Genomic DNA, 12,090 nt, shown 5'->3' with positions numbered 1-12,090 from the left:
CTTCTGGCTTGGCTTGCTCTACTTCATGAGATTCATCCATATTTTTGGGTGAAGTCATAGCTTTCTCTCATTGTTATATAATGTTCCATTATGTGAATTTATCATAACTTATGTATTCATCTTATCATTGGGCATTTGAGTATTTTGTCTATTTTGAGGCTAATATGAATATGCTGTACGTCTCTTGACAAATGTGTGTTAGAGCTCACAAGATAAAACACATCTGGAAGAAAAAGGGGAAAAGCTAGGTTAATTGATCTTGTAGTAGGGAGCATCTCAATAAAAGGGAATTAAGAGGAATTTCTTAAAGAAATTAGACTTATGGTGTCTAATTTCCTCTAAAAAGGGATTAGGGAAAGGGTGCCAATTTTGGATTGGATGCAGTAAAAAAAACAATTTAGTGACTGGGTGTCTTAGCTTTTACCTAGGAGGCAGGAGAACTAAAGCAAAGCTAGAGTTATCCTTGGTAAAGGGGAAGCATCACTCATGTTAGAAGGGGGTGTTTCCTCATTTGTGATTGTGAAGGGCCTCATTTCTGTCCTTTCCCCCAAACAATCATGGTATGGCCTTCTATAAATGTTGTTAATAGTCTATGAATGTTATGTCTAGTTGGGGACATTCTTTTAGCACAACTTTTTGTTATTACTGTGGTTGTTGCTGTTTTAACTCAGTCCCCCTCCATTGCCTCGCAGCCAGCAGGGAGATTTTTCACTTTCTCATGTGTGGTCACAGATGTTAACTCATTTTCCTAAATCATAAGACTAGTAAGTGGCTATTACCTTAACTACCACATTTTACTTTAAAGCTTCCAGAATTTGCCAATATTGAAGACACTGACTTCTCCCTCTGTTCCCGGGCCAGCAGACATCACTGATGGAGAAGAATTAATTCAGAAGTGGGAGGTGGAAGAACTCAGTGGGGCTCTGCTCTGTCACCAGCCATGGTGATTAACTTCACTTAAAGCCAGCAAGACCACTATTGCCTCATAGTCTCTCAAGCTGGATGCGGTGCTTGCCATTTGCAGAAAAATATCTCTAAAGATGGATGTCAACAATTCTTCCCATCTCAATACACACATGCTACTGCTCACATCAAGCGGTAGAGTCTCTTTCTGCTCTCCTTGAATCTGGGCTGGCCCTGTGACTTGCTCCAACCGAGTGAATGCAGAAGAAGTGATGCTAAGCCAGTTCTGGGCCCAGCCCTTAAAAGGCATGACAGCGTCCACTTTTTCTGTCTTGGAATTCAGCCACCATACTATAAAAGAAGTCCAAGTTATCCTGCTGGAGAGAGAGGCAAAGACCATATGGAGGAGAACTGAGGTGCCCCAGCTGAGAGGTAACACCAAAGTTCCAGATATATGAATGAGGCCTTCTTGGATCTTCCAGTCCAGTCCAACTGCCAGCTGAATGCAGTCACAGGAATGACCTCAGCTTATAGCACACAAAATAGAAGAACTGCCCAGATAACACCTAGAATTGTGAGAAATTATAAATCATGGCTGGGTTTTTTAAAATCTAATTTTAAAAATTGAAATGTAATTTGCATACCATGACATGCAGCCTTTTAGAAATGTTTCATCATATATATGTTACCACAATTTAAAAACAAGACTAAAGAGACTATGACAATTAAATGCAGTACTTGGTCCTGCAGTTGATCCAATAACGGAGAAGAAAAATGCCCAAAAGGACATCATTGGGACAATTGACAAAATTGGATATGGACTATATGTTTTCTTTCAATGTTAAATTTCTTGAACTTGATAACTGAATTTGATGTGGTTACATAAGTGAATATACTTGTCTCTGGAAAATATACGTGGAAGTACTAAGTGGTAAAGGAGCATGATGTATGCAACCTACTCTCAAATGTTTAGAAAATAGATAGATGATAAATAGGTAGATAGATAGACAAATAGAGATAGAATGATATAGTAAATGTGGCAACATGCTAGAAGTTGGTAAATCTGGGTAACTGGGTGGGGGTATAGTGGAATTCTCAGTATTGTTTATATATTATTTTTTCAACTTTCCTGTAAATTTGAAACTACTTCCAAAAGTTAAAAAAAAATTTCACCCATTTAAAGTGTAAAATACAGTGATTTTTTTAGTATATTCACAAAGTTGTGCAACTATCAGCACTATCTAATTCCAGAACATTTTCATCATCCCAAAAAGAGAAACCCTGTACACACTAGCAGTCACTCCCTATCCCACCCAGGCCCCAGGCCCCAACATTCACTAATCTGCATTCTGTCTCTACGGATTTGCTTATTCTGGATATTGCAAATAAATGGAATCATAGAATATCTGACCTTTTAGTCTAATTTCTTTCACTTAGCATAATGTTTTTAAGATTCTTTCATGTGGTAGCATATATATGGGTACTTCATTCCTTTTAATGATTGAATAATATCCCATTGTATGGCTATACCACATTTTGTTTATCCATTCATCAGTTGATGGACATTTGGGTTGTCTCTACTTTTTGGCTTCTATGAATAATGCTGCTATGAACCTTCATGTACAAGTTTTTGTGTGGACATGTGTTTTCATTTCTTTTAGGTATATACCTAGGAGTGGAAATGCTTTTCATTTCCATAGATTCTGCCAGTTATTTTTTGAACTTTCAATTTCTACCTTATATAAGCCCAGCGTTTTCATTATACACTTCATCTCTTTTGCCATATCTTCCCTAAGCTTTTTGAATTGATTTAGCATTAGCTGTTTAAATTCCTGTATCTCAGTTGAAGTGTAAGTTTGTTCCTTTGACTGGGCCATACCTTTGTTTTTCTTAGTGTAGTAGTGTTGTCTAGGCATGGTTTCCTTGGTTACCCCAATCAGGTTTTCCCATACCAGAATGGGCTCAGATCCCAGAAGGAAGAAATATTCAGTATCTGGTTTCCCTGAGAGTGTGTCTTAGAAAATTGGTACACCCTGTGAGGGCTGAAGTCACTGTGCTTTTCCGCCCAGCACGTGGCACCTGTCAGCCTGTAGCTCCAGACTGGTGTAAGGAGGTGTGGCCTGTGGTTGTTTCCCCCAAGCTCTGGGGTCTGGTTCTGAATGGTAGGTGGGTAGTAAAGCTGGGCCCCTCCTCTTTCCTCTTAGGGAAGTTACCCCCACCAGGGAGAGGTCATTAGCATTTGAATAGACTCTCTGCCTGTGCTATCTCCACCCTTGTCTGGGTCAGAGTTCTGGAAACTGAAAATGACTGAGGCTTTCTCCATTGAGCCAAAAAAGGGACAGAAAGTCCCCTTCAGGGCTAATCCATGGCCACCCTCCGGGTCTCCAAGGTCAGTCATTACCAAATGCCTCTATCTGCTTGTTGGGGATTCGTAGCTCATATTGAGCACTACATGCTTGTTAATTAAAACCCCAGTTGGAGCTCAGCTGAGCTATATTCACTTGCTGGGAGAGTGCTGCTATCTAGCACCCAAGGCTTTGCAGTTCGGGCCTTGGCGGTAGGGGGCTCTCAGCTTGGATCTGCAATTTTTACTTACAGATTTTATGCTGCGATCTTGGGCATTCCTCCCAATTCAGGCTGGTGTATGATGAGTGGACAGTCGCATTTGTCCCCCCACAGTTATTCCAGATTATTTACTAGTTTATTAGTTGTTCCAGGGGGACAAACTAGCTTCCACTCTTCTCTATGCCACCGTCTTCTTGTTATTGATTTTTAATTTCATTCCATTGTGGTCAGAGAACATACTTTGTATTATTTCAATGCTATTAAATTTATTGAGCCTTGTTTTGTGGTCTAGTATATGGTCTATCCTGAAGAATGTTCCATCTGCACTTCAGAAGAATGCATATTCTGCTGTGGTTGGATGCAGATATCTATAGATATCTGCTAGGACTAACTGGTTTATAGTGTTGTTTAAGTCTTCTATTTCCTTCTGATTTTCTGCTAGTTGTTCTACCCATTATTGAAAGTGGGTTGTTGAAGTCTCCAATTATCATTATTGGATTGTCTATTCCTCCCTTCATTACTGTCCTTTTTTTTGTTTCATGTAATTTTGTGCTCTGTTAGTACTTGCATATCTGTTTCTAATTGCACATCTATATCTATATCTGCATTACATACATTTTTATCTCCAGTAACACTATTGTTTTTAAAGTCTATGTTGTCTGATGTTAGTATAGCAACTCCAGTTCTCTTGTAATTGTTGTTTGTATGATATATCTTTTCCTACCCTTTTGCTTTCAATCTATTGTATCTTTGAATTTAAAATTTGTCTCCTATAGATGGCATATTGTTTGATCTCACCATTATTGTTTAAGATCCAGTCTGACAATCTCTGCCTTTGATTGGATTGTTTAGTCAATTCATATTTAATGTTATTATTGATATTATTATATTAAGTCTGTCATTTTACTTTTTGTTTCTATTTGGCTCATGTGTTTTTGTTCCTATAGTCCTCCTTTACTCATTTCTTTTACATTACTGAATATTTTCAAGGTAGCATTTAAATTCCTTTAATGATTTTTCACTATATTTATTTTTACCTTTTTTTATTAGAGCAGTTGTAGGTTTACAGAAAAATCATGCAGAAAGTACAGAGTTCCCTTATACTCCCCTCTCACCCACACAGTTATCCTTGTTATTAACATTTTGCAATAATGTGATACCTTTATCACAATTGATGAAACAATATCATTATCATTATACTATTAATTATAGCCCACAGTTTACATTAGAGTCTACCTTTTGTGTTGTATAGTTCCTTTTTCCTGTGATATATATATGTATATCTTAAAATTTCCCATCATTACATACCATTCTCTCTGCCACTGTCTATACCAAGTCCAGCAAAGGCCAGATGGTATCCAAAACCTTCTTATCTGGTTCACGTTAGTAGTGAGAGCTGCCTGGTCTAATGAGGGAAACATGCTCTCCACAGTGGGGCGCTGGCCATCCATGGAAAAATTGTGAGACATTGTGTGGGAACTTGGTATGGGCCAGATGATGAAAAATTTACAGCCAGAATGAAAAAGAAATACCTACAGGTGGCTCCCCCCACTTGGTACTGCACCTTAGTAGCCCTTCTTAGCCCCTTGGTTGGGCAAGCAGTTCACAATGTAGTCCGGGCAGTAGCAGATCTGGGACAATTGGAAGGAATCTGGGTGAAAGGAGTCTTCAAAGTGCACACTGAACATAAGATGGCCAAAAAAGGGGGGTCACTTGGAAAAAGGAAAGAGGGGACCCTTGCAAGTAACTTGCAAACAAATATGGGTATATCTGATAGCTGTTGGAAAACCAATTGAGAAAATAAGCAGCCTAACACAGTGCTTTTAGGGCTATGGCAGAAATTACCCAAAGAAAAATTCTTTCAGCCTCTGATGGGAGGAGCAGAAGCATCCGACCCCAATCCACAGCCATACCAAGGATCCTTCCCCCACCCCTTCATATTTTCAGGAATATGAAGTTGGATTCTCCCATCCCTGACTACTAGGGGTGGGGCCAAGAGTACTCACGAGTGACCATTGGAGATGCCATCGGAAAGTGCCATCAGAGGCCCCATGTTGAGCTCACGATTCATTAGTCCCCAAAGAATAGACCAAAAGTTTTAGCACTCATAGATACTGGAGCAGAGTGCACTTTAATTTATGGTAAGCCACCATGGTTCACAAGTCCCCAAAAAGTTATAGACAGGTATGGGAGTAAATTGATTTGTGTAGAGAGAGTACCTCCAACCCTTCAAATTAGATGATTGATGTCCCAACAGTATACTGTATGTATTTTCCCAATTCCTAAATATGTATTAGGTGAAGATGTGCTACACAGGTTAAGACCTCACCACATATACCAGCAAATTCCACCTCCAGATTCAGGTAGTGAAGACTACAATATGAGGCCACGCCAAATGGTTTCCAGTAAGCTTACCTCCTTGTAGGAGCACAGTTTGTGTAAAACAAATCCTCCTGCCAGGGGGGCCACACAGAAATCAGTGAAACTGTACAAAGAGTCACTGTGAGTACGACCAGCACAAAGCCCTTTTGATAGCCCTGTATAGACCAATACAAAAACCAGATAATAGCAGGCACCGCAACTAAATAAAGTAACACCCTTGATTCATGCGGTAGTACCAAACATAGCAACCCTTTTGGATGAGCTATCTACCTAGGATACATACTTATCTTTATGTATCAGATCTTGCAAATGCATGTTTTAGTATTCCTCTTTCAGAAACCAGTCAGGACCAATTTGCCTTCATGTGGGAAGGTTTGAACATGACCTTTCAAGTTCTCCCTCAAGGATATTTACATAGCCCTACTATTTGTCATGGTATGGTAGCTGCAGACTTAACTAAATGGAAAAAAATCCCATGATATAGCAATGTTTCATTATATTGATGACATTATGTTAAACTCTGACAGTCTTGCTTCCTTAGAAGCCATGAGGACAACTCTGCAGAGCATCTTAAGAGAAAGAAGATGGGCAGTCAACGATACCAAGACTCCAGGGCCTAGGCAGTCTGTAAAATTTCTTGGGGTTGTGTGGTTGGGCAAGACAAAAGTGGTCCCAGCCCCAGTCATAGAAAAAATACAATACCCCACCCTCAAAAAGTAAAGAGGATTTTATAGGCTTGCTAATTATGTGAGACCCTTTGTACTTCATTTGGCCTAATCTTGTGACCCCTTTATCATCTGTGCCGGTTTGAGGGTATTGTGTGCATTAAATGCCATTATCTTTGTGGTCTTGTGAGGCAGACGTTTTGGTGCTGGTTAGGTTTGCTTGGGGTGTGCCCCACCCAGCTGTGGGTGATGATTTTGATGAGATGTTCCCACGGAGGATTGGCCCTGCCCATTCGGGGTGGGCCTTGATCAGTGGAGCCATATAAATGAGCTGACTCAGAGAGAGGGAACTCACTGAGTGCAGCTGTGAGTGATGTTTTGAAGAGGAGCAAGCTTGCTAGAGAAGAACGTCCTGGGAGAAAGCCATTTTGAGGCCGGAGCTTTGGAGCAGATGCCAGCTGCCTTCCTAGCTAGCAGAGGTTTTCCGGACACCATTGGCCATCCTCTGGTGAAGGTACCCAATTGCTGGTGTGTTGCCTTGGACGCTTTGTGGCCTTAAGACTGTAACTGTAGCAAAATAAACCCCCATTTTATAAAAGCCTATCCATCTCTGGTGTTTTGCATTCTGCAGCATTAGCAAACTAAAACATCATCTAATAAAAAAAGGGAGCCCAATGACACTGGAATCAAGAGGCTGAACAAGTCTTTATACAATCTAAAATAGCCATCAATACAGGCATTGGGTATGCAAATATTAGGGCAAGACTGTGAATTGGATGCAGCCAGCTACCCAGAAGGGTTTGGTTGGGGTCTGGGGCAAAAGCAGCAAGGAAAGTGTGTGCCTTTGGGCTTCTGGTCCCAATTGTGGAAGGAAGTGAAACAATGTATAGCCCAACTGAAAAACAATTACTGGCAATATACTTAGCCCTGATACAAGTAGAACCCTTAACAATGACCCAATTACTGTGAAAATTTCCTTACCTATCATTGGATGGGTTAATGATACTTGCATGAGACACAAAAGCACATGCACACAATCCAGCACCCTACAAAAATGATATGTTTACCCCTAACGGTGGAGTAACTAACATCCTAGTCTTCTCTCAGCAGAGTTACACAGATTACTTGGACCAGTTACCTATAGAGATGACCCCATCTCCCCAGTACTGGTGATGCCATTGGCTGAGCGATAACTGTGTATGAAAGAAGGGATAGGAACTCCTCCTGAAAACACATGGTATGTCCACAACTCATGCTGGGGCCATACACTGAAATGGTGAGCAGCTGCCATCCAAATGAACACCAACACCATGTGGATCTATGAAGGAGAAAGTCAAAGTAACCAATGGGCAGAGCTGCATGCTGAATGGATGGTAATCCTACATGTACCTATGCCACTCTCCATATGCACAGACAGTTAGGTAGTGTATCAAGGCCTGACCCTTTGGATAAGCCATGGCAACAAGAAAAAGGGACCTTCACAGGTAAGTACGGCACGGTGAATGGATGTTTAGACTCTTTTGCAAGAACCGGTAGCTGATGTAACAATTGGGATGTTCCAGCCAATACATCTCACACACCTCCAGGCAACGTAGAGGCTGATGTGCTAGCAAATATCAGATAGGTTACTGAAAGTAATGATCAAGCTGATTGGCTGTACCATAAGTCAGGACATGAAGACCCTAAAATAGTATGGGAACTGTGCAAATGTTTACAACTCCCTTTAAAGAACAGAGATGTTGCACAACATGTGCACAATGATTGCACAACATGTGCACAATGAAGATGCCCACTGCCACATCCATGGGGCACTCAGCCAGGGCAATGGTGGCAAATTGATCATGTTGGCCCTCTGCCCTTATTGGAAGGACAAAAATGCACTTAACTTGTGTTGACACTGCATCCAGAGTATTGCAGGTGTTCAGATGCTGCCAAGCCAACCAAGCAGCCACAATCCGAGGACTAAAAAGTTAGCATGCATGTGTGTGTTTCCTCAACTTATTATCGGTGTACCTTGAACAGGCACACATTTTACCAGACACTATGTACAAGACTGGGCACAAGAATGAGACATTGATTGGCACTTTCACTTGCCTTACAACCTTCAGGTTGCTGACCTACTTGAAAGGAAAAATGTTGTCTTAAAAAACAATTCCAGCAGTTATCTCTGCAGTAAATGATGCAAGGATGGGCCTCCCCAGCTGCAGGAGGCAATCAGATTAATTAATAGCACCCCAACAGCCAGCCAGACATCCACATACAAATGCCTGTGAGCCCATGTTTCAGCCCCTACTGTCGTAAAGGTTACAGCTGAACACCCCACCGGCATTTCTCCCCTAATAACTGAACAAGGATTAACGTTGAACTTGCCACAGGACCTACCCCGGGAACCCACGGACTGGTGCGGCCTGAGCTGGACAACCCCACCCAAGTGGATATGTATTCTCATCCCTTAGAAACAAGGAAAAGAAAGAGATATAGAACTCATGCCTACAATATATCCTGAAGGGATGCAGACAGGGATAAAGACAGGGGCATTAATAAAGGAGGGAAGCACAGTTGCTGTTACTGTGGGTGACCACCCAAGTGCCCTTATGCAATATACTTAACACTAAGCAAGAACTGTTAGGTGCTAAGGTATAGTATACCACCACCACCTCCCAAGCCCTACAGGAAGAAAGCCACTATTGAGTACCATGCTTTCCCAGGAGGGGTAGAAAACATGTATTCTGCCTGACAGTCATAATTTACCTATGCTTGCCCCTATTAAACATCTTGTGTTCTGCCCATGGCTTACTCATATTCATCACCTACCTATACACAAGGCAATGAATTCCTCAAGTGGGCCAATGATGTAGCAATCGCTCACAACCAGACAGACTGCTGGGTTTGCAGGCAACTGCCCTCTTCCAGTGGAGACAACAGGTCACAGACGGTAATTACCCTTCAGTCAAAGAGAAGGCGGTGCATGGGTGACTCATGCACAATCCCGACAGTCTTGGTGCTTTCTATGAACGAATATATCTATTTTAATCAGACAAACACCGCAACGCTAATTCATGCATACATACACCACAACTGTATGTTATGTATGGGATGGCCTAGGCTGGTTAAAAGCATCTTAGGACAATAGGCCCCCATCTGCTTAGAGCAGGTGAATCACATGTCACCAGGAAAGAAAGAACCACATATCCATAGGGGCTGGATGCCTCCTCATGCCTGCCAATATACTCACACAGTATTAGATACCCAATCCACAGGTACGCAGAACCCTAATTATAGTTTCTGTGCCTACCCTGCACCTAGCAAAGGCATATGGGCTTGTAGCACCCATTTACGGTCCTATCTGCCTGCCTCGTGGCTAGTCAGGATGTTGTTTGTTGGATTATTCTCTTATTCTGGGACAAATTATGAACCTATTACCAGAGGCCCCTCAAAATTTACAAGCAATAAGAATTCAGTGAGCCTGAAGTCTACGCTGGTAGGAATACCCACTATCTATTTTTCTGCCCTCCATGAGAGCCTTAGATGCCAAACTATGAGTAGATGCCCTAGCAAACTTTACAGCCTGTTCTAGTTTGCTAATGCTGCCATTAAGCAAAATACCAGAAATGGATTGGCTTTATAATAAAGGGGGTTTATTTGGTTACAAAGTTACAGTCTTAAGGCCATAAAGTGTCCAAGGTAAGGAGGTACCGTCACTGGAGGATGGTCAATGGTGTCCTGAAATCCTGTTAGCTGGCAAGACACGTGGCTGGTGTCTGCTCTGGAGTTCTGGTTTCAGAATGGTTTTCTCCTGGGATGTTCCTCTCTACGCTTCAGCTTCTCTCCAAAATGTCACTCTCAGTTGCTCTTGGGGCGTTTGTCCTGTCTTAGCTTCTCTGGAGCAAAAGTCTGCTTTCAAAGGCCGTCTCCAAAATGTCTCTGTAAGCTTCAGCTCCTCTCTCAGCTTTCGTGCATTCTTCAAAGTGTCCCTTTTGGCTGTAGCAAGCTGGTTCCTCCTGTCTGAGCTTATATAGTGCTCCAGCAAACTAATCAAGGCCCATGCTGAATGGGCATAGCCAACACCTCCATGGAAATTATCCAATGAAAGATCTCGCCCTCAGTTGAGTGATCACATCTCTACGGAAACATCCAATCAAAAGTCTCCAACCCAATCAACACCAATAAGTTTCCTACCCACACAAGACTGCATCAAAGGTAATAGCATTTTGGGGGACGTAATACATTCAAACTGGCACACAGTCCAAGCGCTAGATGATAGTAAACCAGGCACTCAGTTTCCAACAGAAGAGACCATGTGTAAAGTACTCCTTCAAATCACATGGCACTAGATATCCTTACTGCCGCTCAGGGAAGTATCTGTGCCCTAGTGGGCACCAGCTGTTGTATCTATACCAGATACTGAGGCTAACATTACCGACCTCCTTTCCCTTACGGAAAAGTCAATTTCAGATTTAGACCATACGGGAGCACTGGCTGCTTTTATTTCCTGGCTGTGAAAGCTACCTGGGGTATGGGGCCCAGCACTTTTAATATTTCTGTTAATCGTAGCTAATATTGGAATATGTATCTGTATATTATATTGTTGTTGTGGGTTCTGCCTCCAGGTGAGCCCCTCAATAGTCACTCGGAGACATTTGTAGAAGAGGGGCACGTAGAATGTAATAGTGTGATTTTGAGGGGTGGAATGAGGGGCTGTAGATACTTCAAAACACAAAACCTTCACTGAACTTTGGCAGCACCCCCTCTGTAGGTCCATGGTCAAGCAGCACTTCTTTTCATCTTTTTTAAAATCATGAAATTTGTGAGCATATCTGAAGTAGTTACATATCCCCAAATCTCTTCATCTTCCTAAATCATATAATCTCTGATTTTAGCTGGGTACATAACCATCTGGATTAAAGGCTATATTTTCCAGTCTCCCTTGCAGCTAGTTATGACCATAGAACTAATTTCTGGCCAAATGAGATCCAAGTAGAAAGGTTGTATGACAGCTTTCAGCAAACTGCTTTAAAAGATTGCTGGCATGTCCTCTTCTCTTTTTCCCCCAATCCTACATCTTGCTACCTGGAATGCAAATGTGATGGCTGGAACTCTAACATCTTCAACTTAGATCATGATTTAGAGGCTTGAAAATCTGAAAGGGCCTGGGTTCCTGATGCTATCACAGAATTTCCACACTAGTCCCAGTTATGTTTGGATTTTCTTGGTGTGTCAAAAAATCTATCAACTGCTAATTTGGGTTTTCTGTCACATGCTGCTGAAACTAATTCTAACTAATTCAGTGTCAAAATAAAATTAAGAAAATAGAGGAGATCTAATTTTTTGTGTGTCACTTAAATTTCCTATTTTATTATTTACAGTACCATGCAAATCCTATAAAAGATCAGAAAGAAAGCAATAAGTTTAGGTTAGACCCATTAGTATTGCAATATAATCAGGGCTGATACACAGTTGGTGTTCATGTTTTTGGTCATGCTGGTTATTTACAGCTGGCTCCACAGTGAATGAGAAGTGCCCATGCTTTATGAGTTGTTAAATATTTTGAATATCATCGCAAATCAGAGTTGCA

The sequence above is a fragment of the Choloepus didactylus genome, chromosome 1 (genome assembly GCF_015220235.1).
Source record: "Choloepus didactylus isolate mChoDid1 chromosome 1, mChoDid1.pri, whole genome shotgun sequence".
Lineage (NCBI taxonomy): Eukaryota > Metazoa > Chordata > Mammalia > Pilosa > Megalonychidae > Choloepus > Choloepus didactylus.
This window is presented reverse-complemented; position numbering follows the sequence as displayed.